Source organism: Rhinolophus sinicus, linkage group LG02, assembly GCF_036562045.2.
Source record: "Rhinolophus sinicus isolate RSC01 linkage group LG02, ASM3656204v1, whole genome shotgun sequence".
NCBI classification, from domain to species: Eukaryota; Metazoa; Chordata; class Mammalia; order Chiroptera; family Rhinolophidae; genus Rhinolophus; species Rhinolophus sinicus.
The window spans coordinates 119900638-119921893 of record NC_133752.1 but is presented as its reverse complement, the minus strand read 5'-3'; the positions used below and the strand labels follow the sequence as shown (position 1 = coordinate 119921893).

General features: G+C 39.5%; 1 long non-coding RNA gene across 1 annotated transcript in view; it reads right to left on the bottom strand.

Moving 5' to 3' along the window:
* Positions 1-14358: 14358 nt before the first annotated feature.
* The window catches only part of LOC109452869 (uncharacterized), a 114262-nt gene continuing 107364 nt past the window's right edge, over positions 14359-21256 (bottom strand). The window contains exon 7 of the long non-coding RNA XR_012493901.1: positions 14359-19822. This is a non-coding gene — a long non-coding RNA (uncharacterized LOC109452869). The remainder of the gene's footprint in view (positions 19823-21256) is intronic.

Below are 21256 nucleotides of genomic sequence, written 5' to 3'. Positions count from 1 at the left end.
GATAGATAGATAGATAGAATTTAAGTTATTTATCATTAACAGTCCTTAATCTTGAAAGCAATGTAGCATCCAGGTATCACCATGGCTTTATAGTCATTTTATAGTCATCCACACATGGGTTAGAATTCTAGCTTTCCCACTTACTAGTTAAATGGCAGAAGACAAGTTGGTGAATTCTTGAAACTTCAGTTTTCCCATCAGACACAAGGAAAAAAAGGTAATTCTTACTTTGCAGAAAGGTTATAATTGCATGTAAATCCTTTAGCAAAGAATGACAACTGTCATGATTTCTGAACCCTCTATCTCCCTGTTTATCCTAAAGGACAACAGCTGTGCACTTTTAAGATAAATTTGTAGCAGAAAGCCACACATTAGGATACTTCCCAGCTTTGCCTCCTTACCTCCCGAGCAGCATTCTCTCAGAATTAAGAGGCGAGTATTTCTTTGGGAACACCCTCACATGGGAGAGCATAGAGTAGGGAATTTGCAGACTCATTTTTGATAGTGTTGGCAGAAAGTGGGTTGTCATCACAGGTTGGATATTGTCTTGCTTCCTGCAGTCTTACAATTGCCACACTGTGGTGTGGTATTATTTTCATCTCCATGATGGGCTGATTATAAGGTAAAGCTGTACTGCCTGACCAACGTGCCAGGTGTCAGCTCTAATAACTCTAAGTAGAGATGTGGGGGAAAAACAACGATCCAACATCCAGCAAGCACTTTAAACCACACCACAAAGAGACCAGATGTTGCTAGATTGCATTTTGTTTGGACAAGTTCTGCTTAATCTTCTCTGGGATCAAGTGAGGAATTCAACCAATGCCTGTCCTGGGCCATAAAGTTGACAATTATTTAGCAACAACTGGAACTAAGGGCAGTTCTTTTTCCTTTTCTCCACTGAGGGGAAGTAAGAATGCAGAGAGGAGGTATACAAAGAGCTATGAAAAGACCAAACGGAAATTGCAGGTAATTCAATTAATTTTTTCCCCCTACATAAAGTATAGAATTGGAGCCATTCATTCCTTACTCCAACCTACACAGGAATCTGAATAATTCAGGGGTTACAGTTATGACTAGGACAAACATATAAATATAAGTATAGTCCTTGACCTGAGCAGCTAATATTCTAGAGGTTTACCAGACAAACAGAAACAAAAAGAAAGAAAACAGAAAAAGAAGAAAGAGAAAGAACATAATTACAAACTGAAGTAATAGCTTTGAACTTTAAGAAAAAAAGAAAGATGAGAGAATCACAAGGGAAGGGTGCTCATTGCAGCCATGGGCACCTAGAGGAGTTGCCATTAAGCTGAGATCTAAAGGATGAACAGAAGTGTGACTGTTTTAGGCTGAGAGAAGAGGGTGTGCATGGATCTGACGGTAGGAGGGAACTGAGTGTGTGTGACAAAGGGCCAAGGGGAAGAAATCACTAGAGAACAGTGAGTAATGAGAAGAGTGGCAAGATTGAAGGTGGAAAAATAGTCAAGGGCTAGCTCAGACAGGGCCTTTAGTTCATGACTCATATTGTTAGTAGAACAGGAAACCATGGAACAGTTTTTAGAAGGAGAAAAACATGATGTGATTTAGACAATCTAGCATAACAGTCAGAGGACAAGCTTGTGAGACAGGTTACTGAGCTTCAAGTCTTGGCTCAATCATGTGTTAGCTGGGTGACCTTTGAGCTACTTTGTTTCCTCATCTGCAAAGAACAATAATAATAGTATTTACTCCTTTGTTTTGAGATTTCAATGAATTCTTTCACGGGAAAGCCAAAGAACAGTGACTAAGACAGAGTAAACACTCAATAAAAGTTAGTTACATATGTAGCACTGTTATATATTATATATATTTACACACACATACAATGGCCTGAATGTTTGTATCCCCAAAAATTCTAATTGAAATTTGTTGAAATCCTAAACCGCCATGTGATGATATTAGGTAGTGGGCCCTTTTGGAAAGTAATTAGGTCATGAGAGTGGAGCTATCATGAATGGGATTAGTGCCCTCATAGAAGGGATTCCAGAGAGCTCTCTTCCCCTTTCCAAGTCTGCAACCCCCGAGAACGTCACCAGAACCCAATCACTCTGACACCCTGATGTCGAACTTCCAGGCTCCAGAGCTGTGAGAAATAAATTTAGGTGGATAAATGAGCTAACTGTACATACATACAATGGAATATTACCTAGTCATAAAAAGAAATAAAATACTGGAACATCCTACAACATACATGAACCTCCAAGTATTATGCTAAGTGAAAGAAGCCAGACACAAAAGATCACACATGTATGATTCCATTTATGTGAAATATACGAATAAGTAATCCATAGAAACAGAGCACATGTTGATGGTTGCCAGGAGTTCAGAGGCGATATCAGAACTCACATAAAATGTAACAGTGGAAACGTGATACAAAGAAGGAGAGAATTTAGACAAAAGTCAAGCTAATGATCTAGGACAAACTCTGAGAAACGCCAACATTTAAAAAGAGCACCCAACAAAGGAGACTGAGAAGTAAAAGGAAATTAAGAAAATAATCCCGGAAGTCGAGAGATAAGCACACTTCAAACAGGTAGAATGTCAATTTTGACAAATAGTGCTGAGGAGCCAAGAAGGATGAGTAGTGAAGAAGTCCATTAGATTTGGCAAATTGAAGGTTGCTGCTGACCTTACCAAAGAGGGTTCACAGAAGCACATAGGCCTGGGTTGAATCGTGGCAGAAAGATGAAGAGTTAGAAGCAGTTTGTTTGAGTACCCAGGAATTTGGTCATAAAGGAGAACAGAAAAACAGGGCAGGAACTGACACACTATATGGTTACGTGAAAAAAAAAAAAACACACACAAAAAAAAACCTCTTAAAAGATGGGAAATACTAGAGAATGTTTATATGCTGATGGAAATGATTAAATGAATAGCAACATGTTACTGCTGAGGGAAAACATGAATAACTCAAGGAGCAAAGTCCTTGATAACCCAAGAGGTAATGGGATCCAGAGCAAAATTGGAGAAACATCCGTCTTGGAGGAAGAGGCACACTTCCTCCATTGTGGACGAAGGAGAATTTGGTTGCACATGCACGAAGTTGGCAGGTTTTGTGGTGGGAAAATGAGTGAATTCATTTCCAGTGACTTCTATTTTCTCAATGAAGTATGAGTCTGGGTCATCGGGGGAGGAGGATGTGTGGGAGGTTTGAGGAAAAGGGAGATGATGTGGTACAGTCATCTCGCACAGATGAAGAAATGTAATAAGGATTCCTGAGCAGTCCTGAGTGCCTGCTTCAGCTTTCTGGATTCTGAATTAGTCAGCTTGGCTTTGTGATTTTTTTCCCCAACAAAGTTGTTCCTTGTGTTTTAGCAAGGAAGAGTCCTGCCACCTTAGAATAGCCTTTGTGCTTCACCCCAGACATATCATGTTGTGCTTCCTGCATATTGGCTAGCGGGCACTGAAGGAAGTTCAGTAAGCCCTTCTGCTAAATATAGAAGGGGAGAAACATCAGCATCGAGGTATTTTGTGCCTGAACAGCTGCCAGCAGTAGTAACAAGGTTATGTCCAAATCCTTGGCCCCAACTGACCAATGAACCCACTAAGAGAAAGTCTCTGAGCCATACTTGCACTGCTGACTGGAAAGGGTTGCCATGGAAATCACCATATTAAAAAGGCCAAAGATGTTTCAGGAGCGGGAGTGCCGCCTCCCCAATTCAGTGTGAGATATATGTGAATTAAAAGGTAAATGATAGAACCAATGGAAATAAATGCAGCTATGGTCCTTTCCGAGTATACTGTGATTTGTCTATTTGAGTCTAAATTGTGTCAAAGTAAGTTCCAAATAAGTGGGGTCCAAATTAATCACCTAATAAAAGAAAGTGAGAAAAGAAAAAAAAACTGTAAATCACTAAAATAAAAAGCAGGATGAGAAAGGATGAGTTTTCATGATGTCAGAAAAGGCTTTCATACAAATTAATTGAAGAAAAAAAATTAACACCTGATGTTCTCATTATAGACTAGATGAATCCTCTGTGCTGCGCTTTGGGAGTTTGTCTTTGTCTTTTTTTATTATTTTATTATTTATTTATTTATTTATTTGTCTTTGTCTTTTGTCACATCGCTTAGCAAAGCTGACATGTCCTTCCCTCTTCTTACCATCTGTCCACACCTACTCTTCCTTCAGGAATACACTCTGTCTTCTCCTCATCACACTTCAAATGTTGGTTTCACAAACTCTTCAGGAAGATTTCCCTATATGCCATTCAGCTTGGTTTATGCCCTGCCTTTTATGTAGTGTGCTTTCTTGAGAATACTTTTTACTATTATAATTATGTTTGGCAGGGAGTGTCATTGTTTAACAGCTGTTGATTTTGCTAACCACAAATATATTCCCAGTTCTTGGCATATATCCTGGCACACAGAGACCAGTACATAATTGTGGAAGGGAAGAAGGAGAGGGAAGAAAGGAGAAGGAATAATAAAAAGGGAGGAAAAACAACAGGAAGGAAGAGATGTCTCTTAAGCTACAAAGATTTTCTCCCTCTTCTGAATTCATAGGAAATTATTTCTATGCCCTGAATTTAATACTCAAATATATACTACTCTGATACTTCTCTTGTATTTTCTAATGTGCAAATATTGCACACATAGTAAATATTTAAATGAACAAGACTCATACCATTTATATGTCAGGAAATAAGAAATACCATATGCCGAGAGTGGTATCAAACATGTTCTCCCACATGCTGATAATTTATCATGAATCTTTTAGGGTTTTAGCTGAAATATTCTTGAATGTGGACTTTCTATGGAATAATGTAATCTTTAAATTCCCTGATTGCCATGTAACAGTAGCAAGTGGTTCCTACTTACCGTGTTTCCCCGAAAATAAGCCCTAGCATGATTTTTCAGGATGACATCCCTGACCATAAGCCCTAATGGGTCTTTTGGAGCAAAAATTAATATAAGACCCAGTCTTATTTTCGGGGAAATGCAGTACTTCTATGCCCTCATTACCCATCACTCTCTCCACGTTTTAAGCTCTAACAATTCTGAACAATCCATAGTTCCTCAGAGGCTTTTCCTTTCTTTTGACTGTAATGTTTTCTTCTCAAGACCAAATTCTACTCACTCAAGACTCACTAAATATTTTCCATCATTTGGGAATCCCTTCTGCTTTCCCACCACCACCTCTATTGTACCCAAATTACTATATGAGACTCCAGTTCACTGCAGGACTGTGTCACTGTCATCTGTGCATTTCCAGCGCATGAGTCGAAATCCAGTGGCTGCTCAAAAGATATCTGTAGAACTGAGCTATTGTTCTTTATTAAGTAACACTCTTCGTGATTTCATAGACTTCACTCAGCCTTTCTGAATATTCTTTCCAAATCAATTATTGTAATTTATAAGATGACCACATTATGAGAGGCATAATACCTAACAGACATAGATTTTTCACACTAAACCATCCTTAGTTTTTTCTTTACCTTGGTTACACGTGCCTGTGTCAGACATTTTACAAAATTATTCATTCCTGTAAAAATTGCATTCAAGAATATAATACCAATTTAATCCACAGAAAGTGGGATCAGTTTCTACCGTAAGAAAAAAAAAAATGGTATTAAGTGGACATCTTGAAGATAAGGCTACGAGGTCGGACAATTAAGTTTGCAAAGTTTCCACCGTGTGCTTACCGGGTGGAAAGTTCGCGAACTTAATTGTCCGACTTTTGTACATGCTTTTAGCACAAGATAAGGTTGACATATTTTCTTACCACTTTCCTCTTTCTTCCTCACCCCGTTTCCTTTTGTCCTACCGTGTTTCCTCCTTTTCTTCTCCATTTCCCCTATGTTTTCCAACTGCCAGTGACATATGGGACTTGCGTAGGCCCACTTAGAGTAATCGTGGTTACTAAGTTTGCTGACTCCTTTTCTAGCACGAGGAACTTAGGCAGCAGGAAGTATAGACTGGGAATGTGGGTTTGTTTTTTCGGGTTCTAAATGACACCAATCAGAAAATAATTGCATTTGTAAAACTGAAGAGAGACTCCCTTTATTTGTCTTTAAATAACCTCCTATGCTAGCCTTAGTACCAAATGCAAAAAAAGGATGAGGGTAAGGGAAAAAAATAACACCAAGAAGATTTCCTGCTGGGACATTATAGGTAGCATAAAGGAAGAGAGACTTAAATTTCAGTTGACAGTGCTGAACCCACAAAGGAAAGAATGGGAAAATTAGCCACCCTAGTCCCTCTCCTGCCAATAAAGACCTCTGGCAATGCCCACTGGGGCTCAGTAAGAGGTAAGGTGCCCTCCATCTGTTCAGATAGTGCAGGCTGAGCCATTCCTAGTGGGGTGGGGAGAGGCAGCCTCCGGGAAGCTATCTGTGACTCAGGACTCTACCAGCCATGATGTGAGGGAAAGCAAAGAATTTTTGTCAAGAAAGACTACCCAGTGAAGAAAATGACTACCCAGAATGTGGTGGTGACAGCAGCACTTACTGGCCCCTGTAGTAAGAAAAGTTCATTCATTCACGTTTTCAAACGTTATTTATGAGGCACCCACTCTCCACAAGGCATAGTCCTTAAATAAGCACCCTCTTCCAGATTCTCATAACCTCATATCCAAAGTATTCCTAAATTGTATCCTTGTCTCTAATCTCTCCTCTACTTTCTTCTCCCTGTTCCAGTCTATCCTACACATAAAGTCCAGGAAATTCTCTCTCCTACACGAAAATGGTGATCAGTATAAGTTCCAGAATGAGACTTACTGGGTTGACGGGATCCACAGCTCAGTAGCCTTGTGATCTTAAGCAAGTTAGCTAAACTCTCTGAGCCCCTGTGTATGTGTCAGCGGGTGCAAACTGGCAGAAACAAATGTCCCCCAGTTCTTCATCGTCTTAACAATAGCAGTTTGTGTCTTGCTCATGCTCATGATCACCGTAGGTCTGAGGCTGTGCTCTACAAGCTCCTCGTTCTGTGACTGACGCTAAAGGTGCAGCCGCATCTGGATCAGGCCAGCCAAGGGCAGAGGGAAACCATGCAGCGCTCTTAAAGCTTTTGCAAAATAACTTCCTCACACTTCCCTCTTTCACGTCATACTCACTTCCCTCTCAACTACAAATGTTCAGTCCAAAACAAAACCAAAATATCATTTGCCATCTTCTGCCCAATTAAGATTGATATTCATATACAATTGACTCAATTAATACAGAGTAACGGACCCACCGAGAGAAAACAGGGTTTTCTACACGCGGGAAAAATTTTCTGCTTGTAAAATGGAACTAAGACATCAAGCCCTCATTGTTACCTTCATACTGAACACGGGATCTCTAATATAGAAATGATGTGGAAAAAAATAAGTAAGTTACATAAAGGCCTTCATATCCTCAATGAATATGTCCACACATTTTCAAAAATTCTCACCTATCCAAACAACTTTATAGCATATCATCTATTCCATAAAATACAGTGAAGTATAAGGTCATGAAAATTATTGCATTTGTGAAGATATGAATAAAAAAAAATAGTAATGCTACATAGAAGTATAACAGCCAGTAAATTAGTCAAGCTAGACTGTATAATAAACAACCCCAAAACTCAGTGACTTAACACAGTAAATGTTTTTTGTTAGTTCTTATCACAATCCAGTGGGGGCCGGTGGTGAAGGGTGGGACAAGGAGTCTATCATAGTTTAATATGAGTTGGTGGGGGCAAAAGTGTGGGGCTAGGAATTCTGTTCCACATATTCATTTAGAAATGCAGGTTCCTTCCATCTTGCACTTCATCCTTTTTCACGTCCTTGGAATTATCTCCATGCAACTGTGACACAGAGATACATATTAGAGGATCCTGTTTGGGAAGGTTTTTATGGCATAGGCTTGGAAAAGGTGTACACCATTTCCACCATGTTCACCGACCACAACTCAGACACAAGGCTGCATCTAACTGCAAAGGATGCTGGGAAATATAGTCTAGCTCTGTACCAAAAGGAAGGTAGTCTGGGAAAAAAACTAGCCAACATGTAAGTCACAGAGACTTAGGCCAGTACACAAGCCGTAAGGCCAATGATTCAAATATGTCAATTTACAAAATCACAAATTATACATTTTGTACATTTGGCCTCACGTGACATGTAACTTTGAATATAACAAAGGTCTATTTTGCTATCATAAAGCAACATTCTGACACAAATCACTGAACCATTATATGACGATAAGGATTAGATTACTTATAAACTAACACGTAAAGGAGAAAAGCCATTCAAATGCTCACCCAAGGAATAAACACACAGACACAGAGCATCAACACACTATGCTTTGTGCCAACACACAAACTCCTCCCACAGAGGTTGACATAATGGAGAAAAAAGAAGAGAAAAGATATGTACACAAGGAATTGAATCAAATCAAATGTTTTGGGATAGTCTTGACTACCTGCCTTGATTAAAAAAAAAAAGAAAAAAAAAAAGAAGAAGAATTCATAAGATCTTCCTGCTCTCATAGTCAATAATTGTTAGAAAACTGTGAGGCCCAAGATGGATGACATCATGCAGGGCAAATGAAGATCATTTCTTTCTACATTGATCAGTGCTTGGGTTTTGTTTATACCCCAGCTTCCTGGGCCTTGTTGTAAGTAACCTGATATTGTAGGTTTCAAACAGGTTTTCCATTTGCATCACTGGGCAATGAGTACAGCCAACAGGAAGCCCAGTGATTCAGATAACTTGTTTTAATTGAAATCAATACCAACACAAGGAAAACTGCCTAGAATGGCCATGCTGTACCCTGATAGGATATTTTCATGGTCCCTGCCAACAACAACTATTATCAAGAATCAACTATTAACTTTAATGGTGACTCATAGCACTTTCCAGGAGGGAAAGAAAAAAAAAAGTTTTGGACCAGTGGCAGTTTTCAATTAGGAAAAAAAAAAATGAAATTTTACTTCCTCAGGTCTATAGTAGGTTTCAGTAATAGACCCAAGTTCAATTCCAGTTTGAGTTTCTATTAAATGAGAAGAGACAATTAGTCACCCTAGTCCCTGTCCTGCCAATCTTTCTCCATCCCTACTTTTTCACTCTTACTCCATACTAGATTTGGTGAAAGAGAGAATAATTATAATACTATTTATTGAATATCTTCTGGGTTAAGAGCCATATTCCAGTCCAGTGGTCAGCAAACTTTGTCTTATATGAAGGTCCAGATAGTGAATATATTAGACTTTGTGAGCCATATTGTTCTGATTGTGACTCCTCAGTTCTGCTGATGTCCTGCAGACATATAGGCAGTACATAATGCATGAGTGTCCCTGGGTCCCAATAAAACTTTATATACAAAACAAGCAGCAGGTCAAATTTGGCCTACAGGCCATAGTTTATGGACCCTGTTCTAGACTTTATATGTGTTATTTATCTTCACAGGAAGGGTGTAACTATTCTTATTTTACAGGTGAGGTTGAGATCCCCAAAGCTTCCCCTCTAGTAACGGGTGAAGCTGTGTCTAACACCAAAAGCAAGTCTAACACCAAAGTGATCTACACTTTTCCTACTTTGCTTTTCTGCTGCCTGACTGAAGAAGGCAGCCAGGCACCCTGAGAACTAGGAGAAGCTACATCCCTGCGCCTAATTATTTACAAATGCAGCTGCTAGTTTGAAGAGTTGTCTCTTGATTATCTGATGATGAATTCACCACATTTTTTTGTGATGCAAGGTATGTAAGGAGTCAGATTCCACCTAAAATAAGCACTGTCAGGGCATGTAAACACCTAAAATAAGTTGACTTGCCATGGCCTCTGGAGCCTCCAATCCAACATAGTAGGTCAAGAATTGGTCCAAATTTGAAGGGTACTTGAGAATTATTTGTTATTTCACAAATATCATGTTCATAACATCCAAGCATTAAATGCCCACCATAGGGATGTGGGGAGAGCGTGTCTATGTCCCCAGAGCCTTGCCCAGCACCTGACACACAGGAAGTCCTCATGCATTATTGATGTAATCAATGTTATATATTGTAAATAAAAAATCATATATATTATTATAATTATATAGATTGTTATATCTTATTACATATTATTATAATTTTATAGATATAATATATCATTATTTACATATATAAATAAATAAAATTATTATCAATATAATAAACGTAGAATACTCTTTCTGCTCTCTATATGCTGACACTTTAATAGAAGAGAAATATACACGAATATCGTAGTCTTCCCCAAATTATTGCCTCAAATCAAAAGAGAATTAAAAAGTGCTATAGTTGCTTAGAGACGAACACAGAGCTTAACTCTCCTTTATGTGGGTACATCTTTACAGAAGAGATGGCATCGAAGCTGACACTTGGAACATAAGTAGGATTAGAAAGATGCAGATATTGGAGGAAGGGCATCTCTGGACAAAGAGACATGGTAAGCAAACACAGAGACATGAAAAAAGGTGAGGCATCTTAGTAAAATAGAAGGTGCTTGGTTTGATTAGAGTATTGAGCAAGAGACAGGGGAATAATGAAAAATAAGGCTAGAAAAGTAGGTTGGGAAAAAAATATGACTTGACTGATAATAGAAAAGTTTTGAAATAAAAACTAATGGTGGCAAATGTATTTCCAAAGAGAAAATATTTCAAAGTTTTCCGTTTTCTCCAAAAAAGCAGTGATTTTCCTATTTCAAAAGGAAATTGACAGGAAAAAATTATGTTGAATTGTAATCAAGTAGAAAAATTATAGTCTAAAGGTAGAGTAAATGATGGCACTAAACAATCATCTGTAAAGTTATTTGCTAGATGTGTGAATTTGCATCTATTCTAATTTAATTTCTATCTCAGAGGCACTATAACTTCATGAGGTAGGAACTGAATCTATTTTTTCTCACTGTTGCATTCCTAACACCTAACATGTTGCCTGCTATGTGGCAGATGCCCAACAAATGTTTAAGTAAGAAATGAATAAAAACAAGCATCTTCTTTTTTTTTTTTTTTTTTTTCTTTTTTTTTTGCTTATTTCCTGGTTTGGTAAATATATGTCAGTTATTTGAAAGGCAACTGGGAAATTTACAAATAAAAGTTCAATTTAAACACAGTAAAAAACAAGCATTACTTAGGTTAAGACACTTATTTTGATTTTAGTTTTGATTGATAACACAATCAAAACTATAAGATACAATCAAAACAATAAGAACCTGGGTTCTTATTTTAAAATCAAAACCCTTCGAAATTAGCCTCCAGTGAGTGGTCTATATAGTTCATTATTTTCTGATGACTACAAATGATTTTACCATAGAAGGGATTCTAGGCTTCAATCAAAATAATGATTATAAGCCTCCTAATTGTTTTTCCACTAAGCCATCATTACCTACTCCCTTCTGACCTACTGTGCTCCAGAGTTATCTTTTTCAAGTATGGTCATGTTTTTAGCACTCTGTGATCCCAGATGAATGGGTCATTTTAAATTAAAATGTTTAGAAAATGTTACAAGCAATATCCTAGCAAAAATATGACAGCGACATATGGTAAACCATGGCCTGCCGTCCAGAGGGCTTTCACGGGAATTCCTATGCCTGTTTGGGCTAGTCTTTGGGGTCTAGACTGAGGGGAATCACTTCCAACATTTCCTAATCATCGAAGCTAAAGCAGGGTTTCCATGCCAAGTAGGCAAAGCATAATCCTTAGAGACACTCCTGCCTCAGAGTAAGATGATGAAACCCCCAGATGGTGGCTTGTTATTTCCATACGGCCCAGGCAAGTGTCCAGCGTCGACCAGGAATGAAACTGAAGCATGAGAATGGTCGAGAGCAGTGCAACTTTCACAATAAAAGTGGTTGTGTGTGTGGTGGGGGGTGGGAGGACTGCTTTTTATTTATTTATTTTTTTTTGCATTAGCTATCGTTGTGTACTTAACAAAACATCTCTTGGTGGCAATGGTTCCATCCCACTGGATAGATGTCATCCCACTGCAACAGCTAGCTCCTGAGGATATTACAGTGGGACTCTCTGAGCAGAGTGGCTTCCAAAAGTGGAGGTGGAAATTAAATGGCATTTACGTGGTAAAGCTGTAGGGATAATTAGTAATTGGACACACAGCCGTTCAGGGCAAGGTCAACAGCAGAAGTAACACAGCATCATATGATAACTGTTTAATGGGCTGTGTGAAATGAGTGGGTGGTCTAAGCTCAGCTCCGGACAGGTACTGGTTCCCACACTCCCAGGCTTGGAAGAAGGTCTCGAGTTCAACTGCACACAAAGAGTCACACATACACCTCTGGCTGGGTAGAGCTAGCTAAGGAAGCTCCATCAGACAGGAACTGGAGCTCCTTCTGGATAAATAAAGTCATTCAATGAAGCTACAAGTATATGACATTTTAAGTGCACTGACCTAACTAAATTATACCAGTTGGGATAATTTTTCAACTTGAATCGTTTTTCCATTTCTTTGCCACAACATTACGGCAAGAGGACTGGGCAGAGTTGTGCTAATCCTGGGGAAAATGAGATGTTTGGATAAACGAAGGGCAGGAAGGCTTTGTGTTGAAGTTTAACTAGAAGGAAAAATGACGAATGGCCTTCCATTCATGAAAAATGCTTCAGAATGTTCTGACACCACTGGAATTCACATGACTGTTTGGGTGCAGCTCAGTCATGTCTAATTATGAAGTTTTCATCCCTCCTTCGCCCCAGCTGGATTTGTGAAGGTGATAGCGACCTTTCTTTAACAATAAAGATCTCTCTTCTGTGATCTGTGCAAATAAATTAAACAAGCAAAGAAAAGCAAAAATGTATGTCATGTTATGCTAAGAATTGCTAATAACATTTTTCAACACATATGCTTTGTAGATATTTAATTCAACTGACATTTGTCACAGGTCTACTATGTGCTATTCTAGAAACCACTCACCCTACACCTCAGTCTCTGTCTAAAGGGAGTCCAAGCATAGGTCAACACATAGATATTTTTCAAATTCTTTACAACAGGGGTCAGCAAACTTTTCTTGTAAAAGGCCAGATAGTAAATACTTCTGGCTTCATGGGCCATACAGTAGTCTGTCACAACTACACATCTCTGCCATTGTAGCCTGAAAACAGCTATGGACAAGGCATCAATAGATGCGTGTGGCTGTGTGCCAATAAGACTTTATTTTAAAAGCAGGCACCAGGCCTGCAGACTGTTGACCTCTGCTCTAAAACATATAAAGTCACCTGCACATCGGACTGAAAGGGAAAAGAAGAACCAGCCAAAGTTTACTCTTTTTTTTTTTTATCTAACTACTTTCAGTCATGGCTATGGAGACACATGCAGAAGCAGCTTCCCTGTCAGAGTATTTTATTAATTCATGATTTATGCTTCATCTGCTTTCAAAAAGAATCTGAGGTGGCCGTCACTGGAAATACATACATACAGCCACATCTCCATGGGGTGATTGAAGAGACTTCCTCAACCAATGCAATGCTAGGAAGAAGTTTATGTCATCCATCAGAAATTCATCAGAAAGACAGTGTTTTGCCTTCCTCTAACACTCAGTTAAGATGGGCTATGCCGAGCTTGAATAGACAAAGCCAACAAGAAGAGAGGACTCCTCAGGAAGTGGCCAAAGCATACCACGATCCAGCAGAGAAAACACTCTTTGGGATAGGGTACGAGCTAAATTTAGAGTTAGTATGAAATCACAGCATTATCATCATTAAAGGGGAGAGAACAGGGAAGAAAAAGGGCACTAACAATATTTTGAGAAATTACTGTATGCCAAGCATGCTATTATTTAAAGTAGTTAATTATTTTAAAGTAGATAATCTACTTTAAAACGGGCTATATATTCAATTTTTCCAATGCTCCAAAGTATGTATGTCTAACCACACATTACAGAAAATAAAAAAATGGAAACACGTTCCCCAAATTTACATAATAGTAGCCCTTGGATTGGGAATTTGAACCCAGCTGTCTCTTGTTCCAAAGTGTCTGCCTTTCTGTTACACAACACCACCTCTTGAGCACAAAATATCAACATTTTGTCCCTTTCAAGTAAAAAATTCTCTTACTTCCTCCTAATTTTTGCTATGGCTCTGCTCATTGTTAAATTAAATCATGATCAATATGACCTTACACGAAACCAGTCCTATGATTGGAATCTAGTTCCTGAAGTTTGAAGTCACTGGGCCAGCAGCAATCTAAGAATAGGCCATTTGTGAAAAACTATATCTGCCCCTGCTTTCTCACTCAGTTAACTGGGGCTGGCTTCCAAATAGTCCATAACTCTCATGCATTGCACTACAAATCAGACCTGATAGTACAAGAAGAAGAAGGAGAAGGAGGAGGAGGAGGAGGAGGAGGAGGAGGAGGAGGAGGAGGAGAAGGAGAAGAAGGAGAAGAGGGAGAGGGAGAGGGAGAGGGAGAGGGAGAAGGAGGAGGAGAATAGATAACATTTGGTGCATACTAAGTACGTGCCAGTTAGTGGCAGCATTCAGAATGCTTTGATAAACTTATGAGGTGAGTACTATTATAATTCCATTTTATGGAAACTGTCTCTCACTAAGAGAATCATTTGCCCTGGACCACCCAACTAGTAAGTGGTTGAGCTGGAATTAAAATCCACAACTTCTTAAATTATTTTAAATTCAGACCTTAGGAAAAAATTGCAAGGATACTTTTCCTGTGCATCAGTGACAAACCCCCATGAGGCCGTTACCTTCTTTCCTGTCACTACCTGAGTGCACGTGTGAGCCACAGGGAAGGAGCTAGAGGAAAAGTAAACAGCTACCTCATTCCAGCCTACTCACTTTTCCTACTATCTCAGGAACCCCTACAGAAACTGGGAGCTGAAAGTAATAAAAAAAAAGTTCGGAGGAAGGTCAGACTTTTTTTTTTCAAGGAGAAGTACGAATAGCTTAGTAATAAAATCCTTTTAAAATTTTTCTTCGCATAATTTAAATTTATGTATGCCTTGGTCCAAAAGTGATCACGAGTAAAATTAAGATACTGTACTTACCAGGACTTTTTATTCACATAGAGATAGAATTTGTGGAAAACATAAAGGGAAATGAATAAGATTTCTTTCCCTCTTTTTTTTATTTCCCAAGGGCCAGCTACCCACGACACTCCATGATAGATGTTCTAATGTTACAAACCCAGGAATCCATGACTTTTTATTAAATAAGAGAAAGCCCACATTCTACGTGTACTCACCTAAAGCTATGAGTCAAATGACCATATATACATTTTATTCCCAAGTAGGAACATTGCAGTTTCTCTGACATTGTTACACAGATTGCCCTTTTAGTCTTTCCTTACAACAGAGTATAATAATGAAGCCCTTTGCCTATATGGAATCAAGATATGATTCTTAAACAACAAAGACTGTAATTGTGTTAGCAGTACAATGAGTCACCCTATCACTTATATCCTGAATAAATGTGAGATGCATCTGTTGAAATGGAATCCGTGGGCTCCCTTTAATGGGCCAAATGTCTCCAAGGACAGAATAGTGGGAGGAAGTGATCCAGCTGCTCAGGCTACAAATCTTTTGTCCTTGAAAGAAAAATCAGGAAAGCATCACGTGAAAAACAAATGTATGTGCTTTACCTTGGGAAAAGATTAACACAGCTTAGTTAAGAACACTGGTCATTTGACTGCTTGCATTTCCATTTATTCCTCACAGGAATTCTGGCAAGAGTGAATTTTCCTTCTTGGTGTGTTTCTTGAACTATGGTTTTCAAACTTTTCCAAGGCCACTTCAGGGAGACCTAAAATCATATACTCTACCTGCCCTACCTACATCTATTGCTACTGCAAAAGAAATGTCACCAAATGAATAGAAAGAAAAGTGTTGTTGCTGATAAAGCACCAAAATATAGCATAAAAATAGTGTACTTTGTGGGGACATATAGTGTATAAAGTGGGGACATCTCAGCAATCTGAATCTGCTCAAGGTATCCCTTGGGTGGCCTTGGGTGATGTGTAAATGCTTTTGGACAAGAGCAAAACTACTTTGTAAGAGGAAAGAGAATTTTCCTTGGGAGAGAAAGTTGGCCTAGGAGTTGAGGGAGAGAAAAAGTACATGTTCTAGAGTTGAAAGGGAGCTTGCAAAAGGGTTGCTGCAAGTCTCCTAGGGTTGACTACACTTTCCTGTCACTCTCACTGCCTCCAGTCTCACTGATGCAGAGTTAGAGGGCCACTCTCTAGAATCTGGGAAGATCATGACTGTGGCTTGCCTCAGCCCTCCTGGAGAGGGAACCTCAAAGCACAAGGGATGCATTAGAAAAGCTGTGCCTCACAGCTCACTGATTTTCTCACCCTGAGAGCCTCAGCCTTAATTTTTTTCCCATTCCACCAAAAGCAGTAAAGAAAAGAGAGCTCCCAACCCTGCTGGGGAAAGGAAATGGCAGAGGCAGCACTGAGGATGACAGAGTAGCTCTGGCAAAGGCCGTGGCAATGGATGAAAGTGCACAGAGGCGCATACTTTGGTGATAGCAGCGGAAAGGAAAATACCAGACAAGCTAAGCAGCTTGGCAGACAGCAAGAGTGGCCAAGAGGGGAAAGCAAACTCTGATCAGTGTGTGCAGGAGACATCTGAGGTATCTCACTCTCTTTGCTGTAAGTAAAGATGGGGTAGGAAACGCACAATGGGTCACTTAGGGATTGTGCTGCTGAAATTAGCCCCTGAGAAGATGGGAGACCTCTGGGGAGTATTGTTAACAGGAGAAAGGTCATCATCAGCATCATAATAAATATTGATTGGGCATTTGCTTTGGCCCAAGCATTGCGCTAAACCCTTTGCATGCATTCCTTCTTCAATCCCCATAACAACTCAATATTGTACTTCCCTAGAGTGGTATGGTTCTATTACAGATGAGGGAAGGGAGCCTTGGAAAGTTAAGAATCTTGACCAAGATTGCATAGCTAGTATGTGGTAGCGTGAAGATTGGTCCTTGGGTCCTTCTTACTTCAAAGCTAGCCTCTTTAAATAATTCTGCAGTTGTCCAGCAGACCTGTCTTGGATCTCTCCTGAGGATTTTCATGTATATTCATATTTGTGCATAATTCACGCAACAGAGATTTATGAGCACCTGCTCTGGACCAAGCCCAATGCTCAGCATCGGGGAAATATTTGTGGACAAAAATCAGCAGAGTGCCAGTCCTTCTGGAGCATTCAGTCTAGTGGAGGGGTTAGGCATTAATCAAATAGTTGTACACAGAGATGCAAAACCACAACAGTGATACAAGTTATATAGGATTTTAAAGCAAATAATAGGGGCATTTTCTTAGTCTGAGAGTTCCCTACAAAAGAGACCAGTGAATTGACAATGGAAGAATTAGTAGAAAATAACTAGATTAAAGGGTGGTGTTGAGAAAAGCATTTCATCTTACACTAAAGCCCTGTGGGGGGAAAGGAACAGGACCAGTTGGAGGAAATAATAAAAAGGGAAGAGGGTACTATTGTGACTACAGAAAGAGAGAGAGAGAGATAAAGGATCTATGGCGAGTTTTTAAAAAAGAGAGTCTTAACATATGTTTCAAGGTTGATAGGAAGAATTTAGTAATATTAAAAGCCAACATGTATCTCATCGATCATATGCAAAACAATGTTTTCAATGCTTTACATATATTTGCTCATTTAATCTTTCTTATAAGCCTCTGGGGACAAGGTAATCTTATTATTCTCATTTTATAGATGAGTGGAAACACAAAGTTTAACTCACTGCCCAGCTAGTAAATGTCAGAGCTCCAGGGTCCTTGATCTTAACTAATATGGAATCCTACCTCTAGCTCTTATAGAGAAGGGGATAAATACATTAGAGAAAGTGTAATTAATACATTAAGATGGTAATTCTAAAATACCAGGGCACATGAGAAACAAAAAGTGTGCTCATTAAAATTCAGATCTCCATGCCTTATCTAAATCCTTCCCCGGGTTTCTGAATCAATAGGTCTAGCCTTTTTTAACACTCAGTGCAGATGATTCTGAAGCAAGTGTTCCAGGAACAAAGCTTAAAGAAATATTGCTTTGCTTTAACAACTGGGAAGGACGGGTGCAAAGGCAGGTGGGTTAATATGTTTAGTAGAAGAGCTTGGGGAGTTTCCCTCCGATGGCTTCTATTTATTCTGTGAAGTATAATATAACAAACAAAAACAGTACAAAACAAACCTGGGTATCATCTGAAGGACCCCATCAACTATGAAAGGATTGATAGCAACCCATCCCTGCCTTTGAGAAGCACTGTCACAGTTGATGGCTCCATTACTTGCCCACTCTTGCCTCAAGAGGGGCTTAAAAAGGCTCTATGTCTATTTCTCAAGCAACTGCAGAAAAGAGTGTATATCCTAAAAGATCAATAGGAAGACCAAGTGACTGAGGAAAGACTAGATGAAGAATGGAGATAAACTAAGTTTGCCAAGGATGCAATTCCTTTAAGAGGGAATCAATAAAATCCAGAAGAGGAAAAGATATATTTATGTCTGAAAGGGTGGTAAATGGGAGATTTGGTTTAATTACAGTGTCCTTTTGTTTGCAATGGACATTGTTTAAAACTTTTTTTATCCCAGAATTATTTCCCAGAACTTCCTACCAGGCTCTCAGAACACTGAAATTCACATCTGAAAATTTTACAGGGACAATGAGGGACCATCTGTGGTATTCAACTCATACAGCTATTGGCCTTTCCTCAACTCTGACAACACCAGAGAGCATAAGCCAACACATGCTGTAAGGATGTCATCGGCTGTAGGGAAAACATTCATTATCAGGGAGAATTGTCCAACTCCTAAGTATTCCACTACAAAGGAAAAAAAATCTTACTTAATGGAAATATCAAAAGTGGACTTCTCTTATTTCTTTCATGGGTTCTTCTCAATGCCTATTTCATTCACCTCCAAGTAGCAAATCTAGAACTGGAGTCAGATATGAAGTTCAGGCAACTCTCAACTATCAATTTATAATCTACGTATAACCCAAAAGCTTCATGTATCTAACAATTTCCACTGCCTCCTTTTCATCATCCATAAATAACTTCCCTGGCACCTTTAATCAAAGAAAAAATTACTTTGAGTTTAACCTTGTCTCCCTTCAGCCTGCTACTGTGAACTGAGATGGTCAACACTCAGGTGTTTAGAAGCAAGACTCCCAGTTTCTAATTTTGCATGTAAGGAGCTTGGCAGTCACCATTGTGCTCTAACAACAAATAAAATGCCAAAAAGCTGGCAAAATCAACAATTCTTCTTGGATCATAAGAAAAGGAAGGACAAACTGCTGCCCCCAAGATTGGAGAGACAGACAGGCAGATACAGGGATTGTTGCCTACAGGAGCGAACTCGGCAGCAGAACCATCCTGGGAACCAGTGCTAGGGTAGGGAAACTGAACCACGATTGATGAATTGCTGGGAGCTCAGTGTGGACAATGCTGAGAGTTAAAAACTCCAAAGAGACCCAGTCATGGTGGGGGTTGGGCGGTCCCACAATATTGTGACAAGTAAAAGAGGCACCTCCTATCCAATGAACATAAACTGGGTGCAAATCATAGCATCCCCTCTCCAACACTTCATGTGTTTTGGGGAAGAGGGTATCATTCACCTATTAAACTGGAACTGGATATAGAACTTCCCGAGGTAACCAGGGAAAAAATGTCCATGAACTCAGGCCAAACCAAAGCCGCCATTCCTGGCCTCATGGGCAGCCAGCCCATCCTTTCGGAAGTGCTTCAGACAGGACTCTGTTGTGTGTCTCCAGCGAGGAAGCTTCCTGTAGGTCAAAGTGTCTCCTGCCCTGCCACCACGAGAATAGCCAGAGCTCCGTCATCTGTGCCCCTCATCCTGTCGAGGGGAATAGTCAGAGAATTCCCATTTAAACAGCGGTGCTGATGGAAAAACACGAAGAGAAAGAGGAAAATTACAGGACAGTCCAAAGTGTTGTGGAAAATCACTTAAATATGCATAGACATAATACATAATGTACATATACATATAATACAAATATATACCCAATACATAATACATACAATGTATTATAAATATATATGCATATATGTGTGTGCATATGTGGTTGTGTATATTTACATATAATATATACGTGTTATAAATATAAACATGCATATATACATATCTATATGTATATAAAATACTGCCCTCCCCTCCACCCAACACATATTGGCTCTGATTTCACAGTGCTTCAAAGCATAACCAAAAGACTGAAGAGAATTAAAAACACAGAGCAGGTTTTTAGTAGGATGGGTGGTTGTTGTCGAAACTTGATTTGCAAGGCCAGGCTTAGAAGCTGATCCAGCCCACGATAGATGGGTGCCTGAGGAAAGAAATCATTTGGCAATAGCTTCCAACATCCTTCCATCTCCAAACATACAAGTTCAACAACCTACGCTGTTCCCTGATTCTTCCTCCAAATAGCAAGAAACACTTCTGGTAAGACATCTGTTTTAGCTCCCAAATGCCCTCAGAACACACTGAACAGCATAGGACTTGCCTGCTCAGAGGAGGCCAGGATGGGAGAGACATGCTTGGACCCCTTGGGTAGCAGGTATTTCCTTCTATGCCCAAGGGCACCTGGCTTTTGAAGTTGGGAAAACTTCATCCATGGCACATCGATTCTGACATATTTTGATTCTTCTGGACGTTATGAGATATGAAAAGGATGAAGTTCCCTCCCGAAAGGAAAAGGGAGAGTTGAGGAGGGAACTATATAGGTGTGCACATTTTCCTATTGTCACAAATAATCCCCTTAATGATCGGAGCAGTCTGCAGCAAGTCTACTGTAGGCCTACAGCTGAAAATAGAAATCTCTGCTTTCTTTATGATAATAACGTTGCTAGTGGAAGTGTGTTTGTGAAGTGTAAGTCTCCTTAGATGACTGAAAAGGCCCTGTTTTAAACTGCAGAACGGCCTTGCCTGTCCCAAAGCAAACCTGACAAGCACCATGGTTTTTCTTCCAGCTGTTTTGGTTATTTTCTATCTCCGAGGAGCCCAACCTGTTGTCATCCTGTTAGAATGCACATTTAACTTAAAGGTAAAAAGGACCAATGCAAATTATTGGGATTTAAGCAGTCTAAATAAAAGGCTTCTCCCATGGGCTCGTGTGTTAGAAGCTCAATATGACATAACTAAAGCCAGATGAAAATAGAGAACATAAAGACCCTTTACTACTGGAATGCTCATAAATCCATCTGTCCAGCATTTGAAACTCTCAGCAGCCTGCCTTTGTCTGTCTTTCCAGGTATGCACTCATTTCTTCAAATCACGTCCTTTCCTCCAGCTTCTTCTTGCCTCCTGTTCGCCATGAA